The 19,374-nt window shown below is 45.0% G+C and overlaps 1 protein-coding gene across 2 annotated transcripts in view; it reads left to right on the top strand.

Moving 5' to 3' along the window:
* Positions 1-19,374, top strand: part of SMPD3 (sphingomyelin phosphodiesterase 3) — a 128,774-nt gene that overhangs the window by 40,103 nt on the left and 69,297 nt on the right. The window lies entirely within an intron of this gene.

The raw sequence follows: 19,374 nt of genomic DNA, 5'->3' as shown, positions 1-19,374 counted from the left end.
CAGTGTTGGGAACAACATAATCCAATCAATAATTTCACATCTGTAGTGGGAAAGGAAACCTTGGTTTCGACTGAGCTCTAAGCAATCAAATCAAACTTGCTGATAAATTCTAATTCAACAGTTTTTACCGTAGACCCTCCCTTTGAAATATTTTTTGTCGGAATTTGATGACTGTGAGGCCAACTGCAGAGTATCCTGGGTGACTGAAATTTTATCCCTCTGGATTCTGAATGTTGCCATTTTTTATGTCTAAATTGGGTCCATTTTATGCCCTTGCATGGAGATTGGCCCTGTTTGTGGTATAGGAGGAGGTCAGTAGGCCATGAAATCTCAGTGACTCAGGAGAACGTATTTCTTTTTAATTACATGGACCCTCTTTATACAGTTAATATGTGAAGGTGACTCACATCACGAAAACATGGTACCAGTGTTCCTGCCTCAAATCTACAACATTGGCTCTGGTTTTGGAATTATAGAAAAAAAATTCTAAGGGACTTTTACCTAGTCCAACCCCTATAGCAGGGATGGGGAATCTCAGGCCCCAGGTTGTTTGTGGCCCTCTAGGCTTCTCTATCTGGCCCTCAGAACTCTTCCCAGGCCACACCCCTCACTGGCCCTGCTTCAAACCCCAAGTTTTTTCCTTGGCTTGAACTCTGGTAATGCCTCTTGCAAGTCAAGATGGTGACTAGAGAGGGGTGTGCTTGTGTGTGCCGTAGGTAAAATGTACACGTGTTGCTCCACCCACTTTTGCCTCTGGCCCCATCCACCACTGGCATGTGGCTCTGGGAAGTTTTCCCAAAAGGGATGTGGCCCTTGAGCTGAAAAGGAACCCATCCCTGAGATATGGGAAACACCCAACAGATGCCTGCCTCCTTTCTCTTTGAAGTCTTCCAGAGAGGGGAGGCCCTTCAGGCAACACCAGAGAGCAAGGCTTTGGATGAAGGCGCACTATGATGATGTCACAATGACATGGAGAGAAACCATTGCGGGGGATGCCATTTTCAGTGGCCTCCCTGTGTTGCCCCAAGTTTGTAGATCTTACTCAGGCAGGGAATGATTCTTGGATCCTGCGTTTTCTCGGGCTTTTGAATGCATTTTTTAAAAAAGCTTTCTGTTGTAGTATTTCATCTCCTATTGCTTGTGAATTGTATTTTAAGATATGTGGTTTTCATTAGCCAATCTGACCCTCAGGGGAAAGTGCCTTGCATTTTACAGGATTGTATTCTGCACAGAGAAAGGTAGCTCACAGACATTGGGTGCTTATTCTTTCCTTTGCTCTCCGTACAGAACGTGCGAGGTTATGATTTCCAGCCTCTGCCAGTGAAGGAAACCAGGCCATGTGTGAAAGAACAAATCTTGCTCGCTGTTAGCATTTGACCTTTTAGAAAACTGATTTCCCCAATTTCCTGATCCAGGCATCGAGGAAGTCTTACCAAGGGAACATTCACAGAGTATTCGGGGAGGAAAGAAAGGAAAAAGAATCATTAATAATTCAAATTGCCTGAATTAAGGCAGCAGGTCCATTCTTTATGCAGTGTTTGAATTAGTATAATCTTATTTCCTTTATTTCCTGTGCAACCTTTTATTAAATCCCATTTTGTCACTGCACAGCATTAGGTCTCCCCCCTCCCACCACGCTCTGAAAGAGGAGATACGGTAGGGGGAAGAGCTTCCAAAATACTCCTCATCCAAATTTCTCCCCAGATAAATTGTTTATTTTAAGCATGCAAACATTTACTGTTCCTCAACAAGTCCAATGTAGCTAACAATATAATTTAAAACAATAGCTCAACAGGTTGTTGGTTTTTTTTTAAAAAAATGACAACAGCAATAAAGCAGACAAAAATGAAGCTTTACTCAAAGCACACCCATTGAAATTAATGGAGTTTACCTAGTCATATCCATTAATTTCCATGGGTCTATTCCGAATAAACTCTGTTGAATACCACCCTATGGTTCCAAGGCAGGAATAGGGAACCTCCAGGCCAGGGGTTGAATGTGGCCCTCCAGGCCTCACTATCTGGCCCTTAGAACTCTCCCCAGACCACACTGCCTCTCTAGCAAACACACTCTTTACTGGCCCCTGCTTTGTACCATCCTTGAGTGCTTATGCCTTTGAGCATAGGTTTGCTCACAAGGTGATGCTGTCCTTGGGCTGAAAAGGTTTCCACCCTCACTCTCCTTGAACAAATGATTAAAATGAACACCCATCGACACCCACCCACCCCCCAGTCCTCAAATCAGTCATTAACCCACCCTACGTGCACTTAGGTTGTCAAAAGGTGCTTGCCTTCTGCCTCCAGAACATGCTATTAGGGCAGCCTCAGCCACCTTATCCTCCAGGTTTGCCCTTCAAATATTGATTTGCCTTCGTTGCTCACACCTTAATTACATTGATCTCGTTTGCACATACTTGTCATTCAAACTGCTTAGCAATTAGAGGAGGGTGACTAAGGAAGGTATTCATTTACATGCAGCCAGGTAACGCTTTTATTTAATAAAGTTTTCAATCTTTGAATGTGTTTTAATATGGTATTGCATGCTTTCTCCTTCAAATTGTATGTCGCTTTGAGGCCAAAAAAAGAAATAAAAATGCAGCAAGCAACTATAAATAAATAAAGTAAGTAAGGTCTATTCATGGAGGAGAGGTCCATTGATGCCTATTAGCCATAATGGCTATGCTCTGACTCCACAGTTAGAGGCAGCCATGGTTTCAATTACTGTACCTGTTGCTGGAAACCACTGGAGGAGAGATCGCTCTTGTGCTCGAATGCTGCTTGCAGGTTTCCCACAAACATCTGGTTTGTCAGTGTGAGAACGGGATGCTGGACTAGATAGGCCATTGAACTGATCTAGCAGGCTCTTCTTCTTGTGTTGTTAATGTTCTTGTGTTCTTAAGGTAGATGTAATCTGTCTCCCGGGACACGGGTGGCGCTGTGGGTTAAACCACAGAGCCTAGGACTTGCCGATCAGAAGGTTGGCGGTTCGAATCCCCACGACGGGGTGAGCTCCCGTTGCTCGGTCCCTGCTCCTGCCAACCTAGCAGTTCAAAAGCATGTCAAAGTGCAAGTAGATAAATAGGTACCGCTCCGGTGGGAAGGTAAACGGCGTTTCCGTGTACTGCTCTGGTTCGCCAGAAGCGGCTTAGTCATGCTGGCCACATGACCTGGAAGCTGTACGCCGGCTCCCTCGGCCAATAAAGCGAGATGAGCGCTGTAACCCCAGAGTTGGGCACGACTGGGCCTAATGGTCAGGGGTCCCTTTACCTTTTTATTCTGTCTCCCAGCCTCATCTCAGAATTGTAGGGGAAAGAAGTCACACTGCTTAAGAACAGTAGTATGCCTTTGAATACCAGTTGCTGGAGAATATGCGTGGGAGAGGGGGAAATTGGGACCATGCCCTGATTGCGGGCTTCCGATTGGCATCTGCTTGGCCACTGTATGAAATAAGGTGCTGGGCTAGATAGGCCTTTGTTCTGATCCAGCAGGCAGCAAAAGAAGTGCCCTGGAGGATCAGACCTAAGATGCAAGCATAAATATGCAAAGAGGGTGCCTCTGGGGAGTTTCCATGCAGGCCATGAAGGCAACAGCCCTTCCTCCCTTACGTGGTCCCAAGGGGTTTCAAATCTAAACTGACACAGAGAAAGGAAAAGGAAATGGAGGAGGCAAAGACAGGAGAAGAACATGGATTTTTAAAATTACAGTAACACATATTTTGGCTTGGAGAATATGGGAACCTGCGGTGGGGAGGACCTACCTCACAGGACTATGACTATGTGAAATACCTTGAACCATCAAAAGTCCCATTAGAATAGAATAGAATAGAATAGAATAGAATAGGCTAATCCCATCTGGCCTAGGGGGCGGGGCCCAGACTCACCTTCGCCACGGCTTTAAGAGGCCTCATTGAGGCATTGGGACATCACTGCTGCTGCACCGTGAGTGTGGGGGAAGGCCGCTCCCTCCTCAGGCTAATCCCATCTGGCCTAGGGGCGGGGCCCAGGCTCACCTCTGTGACAGCTTTAAGGACACTGGTGCTGCTGCAGCAAATGTTAAAGATGTTTTTATATATTTTAAGATGTTTTAAAGGTGTTTTTATTGTTTATTCTGTTGTACCACCGTGAATGGTGGTTTTTATCTATGTATTTTTGTTTTGTTCCGTTTTGTTTTGGTTTGGGGTTGGATATTAAGTGGGGTGGGATTGGTTTTGTTTGGGTATAATTGCTTTTGGTTGTTTTGTTTTTCTATTCTGTAAATGGAGGCAAGTATGAGGCTTGGGATTGCTACCGTGGAGGGGCGAGGGAGGTATGGCGGTGGGGGCAGATGTTATAGGCGAAGGGGATCGAGATACAGATATGCTCGTACCCCTTCCAATCTGCGCCCCATCCCGAGGGACAAGGGTAGGGTGAGCAAGGATTACTCACCTCCGTCACTGGTGTTGTGCAATGCCAGGTCTATAGGCAACAAAACCGCCACCCTGCGAGATTTCTTTACCTCGCAGGGGGTCGATCTGGCTTGTGTGACGGAGACCTGGGTGCGCGAAGGGGAAACTGTTACCTTACGAGAGATGGCGCCCCCGGGTTTCTCCGTCCTCCACCAGTCACGGACTGTGGGCCGGGGGGGAGGGGTGGCATTATTAATCCGGGAAGATTGTTCTTTCAGGGCTCTACCATCGCCACTGATCCCCGGCATTGAATGTGTTGGCCTAGTGTGGGGCTCTGAGGTGAGCTTGGCTGTCTGGCTGGTGTACCGGCCACCTAGCGCACCAGCAGCCACCCTGTCAGGCCTGCTGGAGGCGGTGGCTGGCTGGGCCTTGGAGTTCCCTAACCTATTGGTATTGGGGGACTTCAACATCCATGCTGATGCCACTCCCTCCTCACAGGCTCTGGACCTGGTGTCTTCCATGGCAACACTAGGGCTCTCCCAGTTTGTTTCGGGCCCCACACATCAAGCAGGCCACACGCTGGACTTGATATTTGGTGCAGGTATAGATGTGATCATGTCTCCTTTGATGAAAGTGTCATGGTCTGATCACTATGCTCTGAAAGCCAGGATTGACTTTCCACCCCCACCCTGCTTAGGTGGCGAGCCGATTTGGGCTCGCCCGCAGAGGCTGATGGACCCTGATAGATTCCGCCAGGCCTTGCGGGACCTTGCTCCCCCTGGCGACTCATTGACTGAGCTTGTTGAGGGCTGGAATACCCAGCTCCTGGCAGCCATCGATGAGATCGCACCTAAGCGCCCTCTGCGACCCCACAGAAACCGGGCTCCCTGGTTTACCGAGGAGCTTCGGAAAATGAAGCGGGATCTCAGACGGCTAGAGCGAGTATGGCGGGGTGCTCGTGACGGAGCCTCAAGAACATCTTATAGGGTTTTTATGAAAACCTATGAGATGGCAGTGAAGGCCGCTAAGAAGTCTTACTTCTCGGCCTCCATTGCATCCGCTAGCTCTCGCCCGGCGCAATTATTTAGTATAATTAGGTCTCTAACGTCCCTTGAAGGACAGCCAAATTTAAATAACAATCTGACACACAGCGGTGAGGCATTTGCGAGCTTTTTTGCGGAGAAGGTCCTGTTGCTCCGCCATGACCTTCCTGCCAATTTGGACACAATAAATGAACTGGAGGCCCCTCGACTGTCCTCGGGTCCAGTATTGGACCACTTTGACCGGATATCTCCAGCCGATGTGGACAGACTCCTCCAAGCTGGAAAGCCCACCACCTGTCCTCTTGACCCGTGCCCGTCATGGCTGATTAGAGCGTGTCCAGATGAGGTGCGGGCCCCCCTGGGGGATATCATCAATTTGTCCCTTGGCACCGGGATATTCCCAGGGGAACTGAAGGAGGCAGTGGTGCGTCCGCTCTTAAAGAGAACATCATTAGATCCCTTAGATCTGTCCAATTACCGCCCGGTTTCGAATCTCCCATTCCTGGGTAAGGTGATTGAGAGAGCGGTTGCTGAACAGCTTGGTAGGTTTCTGGATGAAACATCGGCTCTCGATCCATTCCAGTCCGGCTTCCGCGCTGGTCATGGGACCGAGACGGCTCTGGTCGCCCTAACAGATGATCTCCGCAGGCAGCTGGATCGAGGCGGGTCAGGGCTGCTGATTCTTTTAGACCTGTCAGCAGCCTTCGACATGGTCGATCACGAACTCCTAGACCACCGCCTTGCCGACGTGGGGATCCAGGGCACAGTCCTCCAATGGCTGCGCTCGTTTCTCTCTGGTCGGGGACAGAGGGTGGCGCTTGGGGGGGAATTGTCATCGCGCCACTCCTTGGTGTGTGGAGTGCCTCAGGGTGCGATTCTCTCCCCGATGCTTTTTAACATCTTTATGCGCCCCCTCGCCCAGCTTGTTCGGAGTTTTGGGCTGGGTTGCCATCAGTATGCCGATGACACCCAACTCTATCTGTTGATGGATGGCCATCCTGACTCGGCCCCAGACACACTGACCAGATGCCTGGAGGCTGTGGCTGGATGGTTACGTGGGAGCCGGTTGAAGTTAAATCCTTCGAAGACAGAGGTCCTCTGGCTGGGACGGGACGATATGGGATTGAGGGGGCAACTCCCATCTCTTGCGGGGGTGCAGTTAGTGCCAGCACCGTCCGTTAAGAGTTTGGGTGTAATCTTTGATACCTCCCTCTCTATGGAGGCGCAGATTACAGCTATAACAAAGGCGGCATTTTTTCATCTCCGCCAAGCTAAGCAGTTGGCCCCTTATCTCTCTCGCCCTGACCTAGCCACTGTGATCCATGCGACGGTCACCTCCAGACTGGATTATTGTAACTCGCTCTACGTGGGGCTGCCCTTGAGACTGACCCAGAAACTCCAGCGGGTGCAGAATGCCGCGGCGAGACTCCTTATGGGATCTTCGTTGCGAGACCACATTCGTCCGGTGCTATATCAGCTGCACTGGCTCCCGGTGGAGTACAGGATCAGGTTTAAGGTGCTGGTTTTAACCTTTAAAGCCCTATACGGCCTAGGACCCTCGTACCTACGGGACCGCCTCTCCTGGTATGCCCCACAAAGAAACCTACGGTCTGCAAATAAAAACATCCTGAAGGTCCCAGGCCTCAGAGAGGTTAGGCTGGCCTCAACTAGAGCCAGGGCCTTCTCGGCTGCGGCTCCAATCTGGTGGAACGCTCTGTCAGAAGAGACTAGGGCCCTGCGGGACTTGACATCTTTCCGCAGGGCCTGCAAGACAGAGTTGTTCCACCAGGCCTTTGGTCAGGGCGCAGCCTGACTCCCTCCTCTGGCAACCTGCACAGAGCTTTGTTTAATGGTTGCCATTAACTTGATTTTAATTAATTTTTATAATGAAATATTTTTAGAATATTGGTTTATTTGATTGTTTGATTATTTGATTGTTGTTAGCCGCCCTGAGCCCGGCTTCGGCTGGGGAGGGCGGGATATAAATAAAATTTATTATTATTATTATTATTATTATTATTATTATTAATACTGCTCATTGGCCGAAATGGCTTCTAAGCGGTTTCCTAGTATAAAACAAATTAGAAGAAATATAGCCACACACATTTAAAATGAACAATAAAAATAATAATCAAAACATTAAAATGAAACACCCATAATTAAAATGTACAATGAACAAGCCAATCAAGCCAGCATAATAGTTAAAACTACAATTAAAGCAGTTAACAGAGGAGGTTCAAGTGGATCAGGGGAATGCTTGTCTAAAGAGGTGTGTCTTCAAGAAAAAGCAAAATGCCAATACTGATGGAGCCTCTCATATTTCAGCAGGTAGAGCATTCCACAACACTGATGCTGTCAGTGAAAAAGCCAACCTCTGTGTTACCACAACCCAATAATCACCAGGCTGTTGCAAAACTAACTAGGTTCCATCTTTTAATCGTTTTGGCCCTACTGGGTAGTGAATAAGAAGGTGGTCTATTGCTACTGTATTAGATCATACTTCTACAGTCAGCAACAATGTGGGATGAGGGCTACTTTACATTAGCACAACCCCCAGAAGCCTCTGAAACCACAGTCACAACTGTATGTGGTGAAGATTGCACAAGACAGATTTTTGATGCAAAGGAGAATTGGTGAATAGGCATTAAACTGGCTGAAACTGGGCAAAAAGCGCTCCTAACTTTATATATCAGGGTCTGCATAGTGGTGACTGATCAGGAAAGAGGTTTGGGGGTTGTGGTAGATCAGTCAATGAAACTACTGGCCCAGTGTTTGGCTATGTTGAAAAAGGTGAATTCCATATTAGGGATCATTAGGAAAGGAATTAAGAGTAAAACTACCAATATCATAATTCTGCTATATAAATCTATGTTTTTTTGAATACTATACGCAGTTCTGGTTGCCCATGTAACGCAAGCAATGCACAAAGGAGGGGGGGCAGTTTTACTGCCAATAGTATTCCCACACATGTTTCTTATGAGGCAAGATATTACACACACACCTTCAATATGTTTCCTATATTAAATTTGATTAATTAAGAAATAAAATTTATGCTTTTAACCGCCCCCTCTGAAATACCAGGTTTGCAAAAAAAGCAATGTGCCTCATTCTAGAGAGCAAAGTGGAAAGAATCAGATGACTGTTTAAAGAAGCAAAGAGTCAACCATTCATAAGAGCTCACGGTTTCCATGCCAACGCAGTTCCCTAGGGGATATCTAAGGAGAGACAAATGCCGTGAAATTTCTAAAAAGCATGCTTAGCTTGGGAAGCCTTCTCCAGAAGGCTGTGTGTGTGTGTGTGTGTGTACGCGCATCCCACCTGTCTCCCAAACTGATTTTGTAATGCCACGATTTGTATATTAGTGTTCAGTCACTTTGTTCCTGTCATATCCCCCATCGCCAGACCCTTAATCCCACCACCGTCTCCATAATATGCAAGAGCAGACGCCAAGGGTCAGGCTTCAGGGCAAACAAACTCTCCTTCATGGAAAGTTATGAAAGAATATCTGAATGACTGCAGAGATATCGCCTGGTATATGATTTCATTTTACAGATTTATAAACCTTTTCACAGCTTGAGGCCACCCAAGTGGTGCCTGATGCATCCAGACACATAGAAGTTGGTGTGTTTTACTGTTAATTTTAATTATCTTTAAATGTTTTAAACTGTTTTAACATTTCTTCTTAGAGGTCTGACGAAAATCAAGCAGTATAAAACGTTGTTAAATAAAATAACTCACATAAAAATGCCCACAGCTCTGCATCCCACATCCATACAATCGAGATGAATCATCGCAGTCCAAGGGGCACATTCTAGCCAGTTTAAAGCACTTGAGAAAAGTGACAGCAAGGCCAGTGAGCAATGCGAGACTCCCAGGGGTGAGGTAAAGAGGCCTGTGGTTGCATTTGGACCCCTGGGCCTGAGGTTCCCCACACCTGCTCTATAATCTCCTAGTGGCTTAAGCAGGTTAATCCCCACCCCTCGCTCTCCCAATTTTTCTTTCCTCTCTGTCTCCAGGTTAATACTTTCGACATTCCATAGTTTAGCTGTCTCCACCATAGACTTTATTGCTGGGCTTGTTGTAGTCCACTTTATGGGGTTCTCTCCACTTTATGGGGTTCTCTCCACATCTTCCATTATAGGAAATGATGATAATAAAACAGGACTAACAGATAGATACACATCTCTGACTGTCAGGTCTGCAGCTGGGTGCAATCCACTTGAAGCAGAATCTGTTGCCATCCCTAACAACCTACTCCTATGGATGCCTAAGGTGAGGGCCGCCACTCTGAGGTTTTTTGTTTACAATCAAGTGGTATATAATTGTTTACGAAACAAAATAAATGAATAGGCCTCGTTTTCTGATATGGAGATTTATCAGCTGCTTCCTCCGCCGATCTGGCATTCCATTTTCTTAGGTCTGCATTGAAGATCCCCTCATTTCAATATCCATTTGGAAAGTAGCACGTATGTGATTCAGCTGAACATCTTACCAGGTTTGTTTATTGCAGCTCTCTTGGAAATTAGAAGATTTAGTACATAAAGGGAAACACTGTGAAGTTTATTTCCCCTTCCTGGTGCTTTTTCAAACACTCTAGAGAGGTTATTGAACATCCTTCAAAAAGCCTTTGCAGCTGCAAAACTTACCAGTCCTCTTGCATTCATCTAAATTAAGCAGAACTTTCCTCCCTACTCACATAAAGGTGCTTTATTCACACTGGTCTTCTGTTGCTGGAAACAGTGAGATTATCATGTAGTCAATGAGATTTGGCTATGTAAACTGTGGTCAAACAAACCTAATTCAGAACGAGGGCAAAATCTTTACTCTGCAACAGTTTTAATTGCCCTCTGTGGACAGTTTTGGGACCAGTTCTTTTTAACTTGATCATTGGTGATTTGAAGTTAGGAGAAAGCAGTAAGGTGGTCAAGTTTCTTGATAATCCCACAGTTCGAGGTGTGTGTGTGTGTGTGTGTGTGTGAGAGAGAGAGAGAGAGAGAGAGAGAGAGAGAGAGAGAATTGATGCAAATTGGGACAAAAGCTCCCAATTTCACATACACACCCTTGGAGTCTGAATTGGTAGTGACTGACCAGGAAAATAATCTTTTGGTTTTGGTCAATAAGTTGCTGAAAATGCAAATTTCATGCTAGGTATCATAAGGGATGGAATTCCTTGGCTGAAATCTGATTGGCTCCACTCTTTAAAATAATGGTTTTTTTATATAATGGGAATCCTATATGTGGTGTTATAGCAAAAATGGACCATTCACATTTATTTATTTTTATGATTTTATAAAATTTCCTGGCCATCATTAGATTTTACAGTGATGGAAAGATAAACTTGCATGTGTGAACCAGCTACAAATAAGCCCTTAGTCAGGCCTTTTATGGTGAAGGAATCTAATACAGTGGTACCTGTGGTTACATACGCTTGAGGTTACATATGCTTCAGGTTACAGACTCCGCTAACCCAGAAATAGTACCTCAGGTTAAGAACTTTGCTACAGGATGAGAACAGAAATCATGCTCCAGTGGCATGGCAGCAGCGGGAGGCCCCATTAGCTAAAGTAGTGCTTCAGGTTAAGAACAGTTTCAAGTTAAGAACGGACCTACGGAACAAATTAAGTACTTAACCCAAGGTACCACTGTAGCACTCTTCATACACTGAGAGAGAATGCAGGCAGGCTGAAAGTGGAAGGGGGCCTTGCCCCTTTTCATGTAATATTTACATCACCCACCCACTTTTGCCTTTGGCCCCATCAACCACTGGCAAGTTGGAAGGTTGCCCAACCAAGAATGTGGCCCTTAGGCTAAGCAAAATCCCCCACCTGGACTTTAGTCCAGATCCATGGAAATGGGTGTGAAGGGAATCAGTGTGGAACATCCAGATCCCAAATGCAGGCTGGCCAATTTACTGCTATTGAATATTAATAACAGGGGGAAAACCAAAAATGGGGATTTGACACTTGTCAGTCATCCTAGCATTTTTGAACTCAGTGGAAAGAACATTGAAAGGCGGGAGCACATTTCATTCTATGCAAGCATTGCCTATAATCTTAATTTTTAATAAAACGAAAGCAGAAACTTTTGGGAAATGGCCCAGAATATCACAAAGGGAGCCAGCCTTCACAGCATTGAAGATGGATACAACACTGGTTATATTTCAAAAAGGGGCAAAGGACACCAGGCTATTCAAGCACTGCAGAGAACACGGACTGGTCATGTTTACATGTTGACTGAGGTTACCATACTTTTCTGTGTTTAAGACTAGGGGTATTTTTTACTAAAAATAATGTTTAAAAAATAATGTTTATACACAGGGGCAATCTCCCCCCCTCATTTTCTTAATTTTGAGTCCCCAAAAATAGGGGGCATGTTACACACGGGGGCTTGTTATACACGAAAAATACAGTACATATTAATTGCAAAGGAACAACATGTACAGTGGCTATGTATGTGCTCCTAAGACAAAGCTTTTAAAATCCCAATTATTAAAAACCAAAGCAGGCCATCCCAAAGATTTTGCAGAAGGGAAGCTGAGTTAGTCTGTGGCAGCAAAAACAGCAGCAGTGTCTTGTAGCAACTCAAAGACTAACAAATGCTAGAAGCTTTTGCCATAATACATTTGTTAGGGTGGCCGCCAAGTAAGTTCTTGTCAGAGTAGAGGCATTGAAATGGGTGGAACTAAGTTAGTCATGCACATTAATTTCAGTGTGTCTGCCCAGAGTTGGACTATCATTGGCTACAACCCTTAGTCTTCAATGTGTACCAAGACTAGTTTTTCATACCAGATACTATGCTTTAATCCAGGCTTACCCAACCTAGTGCTCTCCTGCAGTTTCTGGACTGTAACTCCCATGATCCCTGGCCATTCGCCATGCTGGCTGAGGCAGATGGGAGCCAGATGTTCTACAACATCTTTAGGGCACCAGGTTGCTTATCCCTCCTTTGTCACCCATTGTTCAGGCAGCCCAGTTGATGACGCCAGATTGGAACGGTAAATTCTGTTCCTGCCTCTTGCTAAGGCAGGAAACAAACATTGCCTTCTGGTATACATGTTAGAGCTGCCTTTTGGTAATAACGTGTCCAACTGCCTGAAAGCGGAAATTAGCCACCTGATTGAAAGCGTGCCTTATAAATATTAACTATGACTTGCCTTCTAAATATAGAAAGCATATTAAAGCATCTCGCTAATAAGCAGATGGCCTCTCTTTCCCACTTGCCATCATTATCCACTCCAGACCTCTGCTGTGACACTGAGGAGAGGAACTCATCACTTGACCTTTTTTCCTCTCGCCACTGGATTACTTGGGTAAATGCAGACAAGGTGTAGAGTCTTGTGTTTACAGCTTGCGCCTACCCCATCCCCCACAACTGAGTCTTACATAGGTAGCTGCTTAATACCACTGCTCCACCTAGCTCAGCATTGTCTACAGTGACTGGAAGAGGGTTCAGCAGTCCTAACAGGAGATGGTTGGCATTCAACCTGGGGCCTTCTGCATGCCAAACACATGTTCCACTGCTATAGCCCTATTCTTCCAAATAGGAACAAAATGGGAGGCTTCCTCATACAGCGTCAGACCATTGGTCCATGTAAATCAGGAGGGCCTGCACTGACTGCCAGCATCTCTCTAGGGTTTAAGACCATGGAGATCTCCAGTCCTACCTGAAGATGCTGGATGTTGAATCAGGGACTGTCTCCTTGCAAAGCAGGTGCTCCGCCACATCTTCCTATCAAGTTAGGGATATAGGAAGCTGCCTTATATTGGGTCAGACTGTTGGGCCATATAGATTTGTGTGGTCTACATTAACTGACAGGAGCTCTCCAGGGTTTCAGATGGGGTCATTCCAGTCCCTAACTGGAAGGATTTAACCTGGGACCTTCTGCATGCAAAGCAGATGGTCTACCACTGAGCTAGGACTTTCCGCACTGAGCTACGGTGGGTTAAGCTGATCACCAACAAAAGCAGCTCTGTATCATCATGCATATGATCCAAAGAAGGTTTTTTTCTTTTGCACAATACCTTGTCAATGCTTGCCTATGCATTTTTAGTTTGGGAAGGAAAAGTCACGAAGGAACCAAAGAAAGTGACAGCTGCATCAAATTGCTCAGGCTTAGGGCTCTGTGCAAACATTAAGAACAGAGGGATGGAGACACACACACACACAGAGAGAGAGAAAGAGTTTGCCATTGAGGAATTGAGGATTCCTAAGGTATTGGTTCTGCTTTGGTATACAAGGCTAGTCAATTCAGAACTCCAAAATCCAGGAAGAAATTTCAATGAGGACAATTTCAGAAGCATCCAAAAGGCGTGTTCAAAATGTAGCCTTCTGCAAAGAAAGGAATATGAAGTTCACAACAGATGGCAATGATAAAAGTGGCCTTTCTGACTTTAATTATGGTAGTTTCTGGTTTCAAAAATAATACTTATACTTGTTGTTGTTTAGTCATTTAGTCGTGTCCAACTCTTCGTGACCCCATGGACCAGAGCACGCCAGGCACTCCTGTCTTCCACTGCCTCCTGCAGTTTGGTCAGGTTCATGTTTGTAGCTTCGAGAACACTATCCAACCATCTCGTCCTCTGTCGTCCCCTTCTCCTTGTGCCCTCCATCTTTGCCAACATCAGGGTCTTTCTCAGGGAGTCTTCTCTTCTCATGAGGTGGCCAAAGCATTGGAGCCTCAGCTTCAGGATCCGTCCTTCCAGTGAGCACTCAGGGCTGATTTCCTTAAGAATGGATAATAATAATAATAATAATAATAATAATAATAATAATAATAATAATTTATTATTTATACCCCGCCCATCTGGCTGAGTTTCCCCAGCCACTCTGGGTGGCTCCCAATCAAGTGTTAAAAACAGTACAGTGTTAAATATTAAAAACTTCTCTGAACAGGGCTGCCTTCAGATGTCTTTTAAAGATAGGATAGCTGCTTATTTCCTTCACATCTGAAGGGAGGGTGTTCCACAGGGTGGGTACCACTACCGAGAATAATAATAATAAGTTTGATCTTCATGGATCACTGCCTTGCCATGGCGCTTCGCCATGTGGGCTTGAATAACTCAGAGAAGCTATGAGCTATGCCGTGCAGGGCCACCCAAGATGGACAGGTCATAGTGGAGAGTTTTGACCAAATGTGATCCACCTGGAGCAGGAACCGGCAAGCCACTCCAGTATCCCTGCCAAGAAAACTCCATGGACAAAGACAACAGGCATACTTTATACTGTGTCACCTTAATTCAGGATCACCCAATAACCTCTTTACTATGATGCTTCAATGTAAGTTGTTATTTTTGTTGTTTGTTTTTATTTCATTTTCCACAATTTGTATTATGTGTGCTTATATTATAGTTAGCCTGCTTCACACTTCCTTCAGCACTTTGGGAACTGAAATGTAACTTCCCTTTAAAATTCTCTAACAAAAAAAGTATCTACAAAAATGTGAATATTAGGGGAAAGTGTGCGTGAAAATGAATATTTTAGTGAAAATAGCATTATAATGGATCAAATTATAAACATTTCATGCCAAAGTGCATTTATTAGGGGAAATTGCATACAAAAGAAATGTGCTTATCAGGAAGCATGCAGATTGAAATGCTAATGAATTTTCATGGTGACTTAAAAAATAATAATTCAGAAACTGATGCAAAAATCAGATGAAACTGACCTTAAGATTGGAAAAGTGAGAAGTTGCAAGAAACCAAAACTGACAGATCCATCCATTCATAGTCATGGATTGTACTGGAGTGAGTGGGGCACAAACTGTCTAGGCCTAATCTAGGGACAATTAAGACAAGAGATGGTTGTTCTGTAACACAAACCATTTTCATTCTTCTCCCCCGTTGTCTCAACTTTTAAATCAGCTTGCATTCCAGCAGAGCTCCAGATTATGTTGTTCTTGTCGAGACTTTCCTCTGTCTCTCTGCTGGATGCTGAAAGCTTTTGATCAATATAGTGTAGAAATTAAGGAGCAACAACACAAGACAGATGTGGCAGGGGATTCAGCACATTACCAACTACAAACCTAACCTTGGTGCTGTCGACGGTGACCCTTTGCTGGCGGAGGAGCTTAACCTCTTCTTTGCTCGCTTCGAGAAGGAGCCACCTGAGACGCCGGTATTACAGCCACCAGCCCATAGGGGCCCCTCATTCACGGTAGAGGAGCATGAGGTGAGAAAGGTATTGAGGATGGTGAATCCGAGGAAGGCGGCTGGACCTGATGGCATCACTGGAAAGGTGTTGAAGGGCTGTGCGGATCAGCTGGCGAGGGTCTTTACTAAGATCTTCAACAAGTCCTTACACCAGTCTATTGTCCCACCCTGCCTGAAGTCGTCAACTATTGTCCCTCTGCCTAAAAAATCCACAATCAGTAGTTTGAACGACTACAGACCAGTTGCACTGACTCCAATCATCATGAAGTGTTTTGAGAAACTGATGCGCCGTCACATTATTTCCTGTCTTCCATCAACTTTTGACAACTACCAGTTTGCATACAGGGCAAATAGATCCACAGAGGACGCTATCACCACTACTCTCCATGCTGCTCTGTCCCATCTGGAGCAGCCGGGGAGTTATGTGAGGCTGCTGTTTGTGGACTTTAGCTCAGCTTTTAACACTATCCTCCCCCATAGACTGGTGTCCAAGCTAGAGGCGATTGGACTCTCCAACTCCACCTGTCTCTGGGTTTTGGATTTTTTGTCAGAACGTTCTCAGAGGGTTAGAGTAGGGTCACATATGTCCACAGCCCTTAGCCTTAACACCGGCTCACCACAGGGTTGTGTGTTGAGTCCCCTGCTCTATGCTCTCTATACGTATGACTGTACAGCCACCTATTCCAGCAACAAAATCATCAAGTTTGCTGATGACACTACGGTGGTAGGGCTCATTTCAGGAGGGGATGAGTCCGCCTATCGGGACGAGGTGGAGCGGCTCTGTGTTTGGTGTGGAGAGAACAATCTGGCTCTTAATACGGCTAAGACCAAGGAATTAGTGGTGGATTACAGGGAAAAAAAGGCGGACATTCAGCCCTTGCATATCAATGGGGAACGGGTGGAGAGGGTGGCGGAATTCAGGTTTTTGGGAGTAACTATCGATCAGGGCATGACTTGGAGCGCAAATACCACTGCTCTGGTGAAGAAGGCCCAGCAGAGAATTTATTTCCTCAGACTTTTAAAGAAGAACAATCTGAGTGAGAGACTGCTGGTGTCCTTCTACCGAGGCTCCATAGAGAGCATTCTTACATACTGTATTTGTGCTTGGTTCTCCAGTTGTACAGCTAGGGAGAGGAAGGTGCTCCAGAAGGTCATAACCACAGCACAAAGGATTATTGGTCAACCTCTCCCATCTTTGGAAGAATTGTACGGTTCCCGTTGTCTTAGGAAAGCAAACAACATCCTGCAGGATTCATCTCACCCGGGATACAGTCTGTTTGCACTACTGCCTTCTGGCAGGAGATATAGAAACATCAAGTCAAGGACAAATAGACTGAAAAACAGTTTTTACCCGAGAGCTGTGGCCCTTTTGAATGCTGTAACTCGATAGTGTGACCTGGGAGATTGATGGGTGTGGGTGTGGCTGGAATGTGGTTTGTTGGTTGTTGTTGTTGTTTTGCTTTTGTTGTTTTTAAGGGATGGCATCCAATTTCGTTGCACTTGTGCAATGTTGCACGTGTGTAATGACAATAAAGAATCTATCTATCTATCTATCTATCTATCAAATCTTCTGACTGACTCTGCCAAAAGCAGCCTGCAATGAGCACCGGTGACTGAAATATTTAACAGTTGAATCTTACCTATAAATCACTTGGAAAAGGTGGTGAAGAGATACATAAATACTTAACGATTGCTGGCAAACTGATGAGCTGGAATTGTAGCTGACGTCACTGAAAATTTGTTGCCACCACAATCTTCATTTATTTTCAAAGCCTCAAATACCTAAGGAAATGGAGTGTTCTTTCCCTTTCATTAACTACTGGTGGCCTACAGCTAGAATAATAGAAAACTCAATATTGCCATGTCCAGGGCTGCGTGGCATTAAGAGAGAGCGGGGGGGCGGGGCAGAATCCATAAGGCTTGCCAGGGAACCATAAAAACCTCTAGAACAACTTTGCAAACTTGGTGCTCTCCAGATCTTTTGCAATCTGACTCCCACCAGTAAACCTCCTTCCTAACCAGTACAAAGATGGATCCAGGAGCACCCAAAATTACATACCTGCTCCTTCAGAGGGAGTGCAGCCCTGACATTTATTATGACATAACCTTTCTAATTCTTTCTAACACGTGCGCCACAATAAACCATTTAGTCTTTCAAAATTAAGCAGGAAGCAAGTTTAATATGCAACAGACCCCAGTTTATGTCACCATGTGGAGGCTCCATGAGAGGCCTTGCTGGATCAGACCAAGGGCCCATCTCGTCCATCATCCTGTTCTCACAGTGGCCAACCAGATGCTGATAAGAAACCCATAAGCGGGACAATGGCACCACAGCTCTCTTCCCAGCAACTGGTATTCAGAAGCATTCTGCCTCCAACACCAGAAGTAGAACACAACCTTTGCTGTTCATAGCGATAGATAGCCTTATCCTCCAATAATTTGTCGAGCCCCACATTTAAAGGCAACCATCTTGAAATAAATGCATTGAAATAAATATGGGAGGATTGCAGAATATTTCCCCGTAAAACATTCTACTGCAAAATGCCCCTAACGATACTAGCTTTTTTCACATCTCTGAGGGTGTGAGGCTAGCCTTTAAAGCATCATTTTTGTACAGGACTAGTAAAAAAAAGCACCCAACATTGCTGCATAATTAAGCCTTGATCAACAGCTTGCTTTTATAATGTTGCAGAAGGGATTGCCTCAGTTTACGGTTCACTTCACTGGGAATTTTTGCTTGCTGGACACATTTTGTGTTATTTTTAAGTGGTATGGGGGGGGGGAGGCAGGAGTGGAGAAGCAATGTTACAGTAGCCCCAAATAATGAAACAGTAAGGATCCTATTTTCCATCCTGTGCATAACCCAGATCCACAAATCCCTTGGCACCCACAGCTCGAATGGCAGGATTTTACGCAAAACTTCCAAGTGGCATGCCAACATTGCCTTCTTAAGTATTAATAATCGGCATAGGGCTGGCACTGTTATTCTTTGCAATAATAAAAACATTTAAGAAAAGGAACAGCTTGTGTTGCTAATTTTAAATACTTAGTCTGGGGAATGTTGATCTTAACTTTATTCCCAGTAAGAAAATATTACTGAGCAGGAAAGGAGCAGTCATAAGAAAGAGAAGGATATCACCTATGAATAAGCAAGACCCATCTCCCCTTTACAAAGGAAAAATAGCAAAATTGCTATTTTTGTTGAAAATTGCTGCATCCCGGAATGAATTCTCATTCACCTGTTTTTGCCCTGTGGCAAGATAATTCAAATGGGTATGTGGTCAGCAATGTTTAAGCCATACATGGAGTCTAGCTGAAAAGAGAGCGGTGCCCAATTTTTCCTGCGTTGCATCAGGAGTGCATGGGATGAAATTCTATGTGTGTTTAAACCGTACCTGAAAATAAAATATAAAGTATTGGAGGCTTATTTCTTCTTTTCTTTCTTCACTGGAAGAAAAACCCAGAGCTGCTACAATAAGTCAATGCAATGAGATTCACTTCCCCAGCAGACTGCCCTGTGGGAAGGGCATATAATGTAGCATCACTACTCCCAAAAAATATTCTGCACTTTACATTTTTATAGTATGTAGACCCCACATACAAGCCAAAGTTCACTTGGCATCTTACAACAGATTGCAAATACATCAGAATAGACAAGAGTTACTAGGATAGGGCTGCCATACATCTGGAATTTCCTGGAAATATCCTTGATTCGTCCGTCAGAAATAGCATTCAGTCAGAATGTCCCAAAATTGGTAAAAATGTCCAGCTATGGCAACCCATATCTGAAGTGTTGCTTT

Source organism: Podarcis raffonei, chromosome 8 (genome assembly GCF_027172205.1).
Source record: "Podarcis raffonei isolate rPodRaf1 chromosome 8, rPodRaf1.pri, whole genome shotgun sequence".
In the NCBI taxonomy this organism is placed as follows: domain Eukaryota; kingdom Metazoa; phylum Chordata; class Lepidosauria; order Squamata; family Lacertidae; genus Podarcis; species Podarcis raffonei.
The sequence above is the reverse complement of the archived record's forward strand: the minus strand, read 5'-3'. Positions and strand labels throughout refer to the sequence as shown.